Source organism: Nothoprocta perdicaria, unplaced genomic scaffold, assembly GCF_003342845.1.
Source record: "Nothoprocta perdicaria isolate Ctin4 unplaced genomic scaffold, notPer1 scaffold_57, whole genome shotgun sequence".
Lineage (NCBI taxonomy): Eukaryota > Metazoa > Chordata > Aves > Tinamiformes > Tinamidae > Nothoprocta > Nothoprocta perdicaria.
The window spans coordinates 3,813,956-3,814,242 of NW_020455832.1; positions in this window are offsets into that span (position 1 = coordinate 3,813,956).

Below are 287 nucleotides of genomic sequence, written 5' to 3' on the forward strand. Positions count from 1 at the left end.
TTTAAGGAAGCTGCAAGTTTGCTTTCGCTTTCAGCGGGCTCTTCCGTAGGGGAGGCTGCAGCTGCGCATCCCAACGGTTCTGTCTGGCTCCGCGGCTCCGCGGCTTTCGTTACTGTCCGTTATCCCGGCGCGAGCCCCGAAGCGCGTCCACGCGGAGCGCCGCGGGCAGCAGAGCCCTGCCTGGCAGCGCCGCCGCCGCGGGGCTTCCCCACGCGCCGCCGTGCGCGGCTGAGGGCCCCGCGCGCCCCGTAACGGCCGCCGCTCAACGGCCCCGCGCGCCCCGTAAC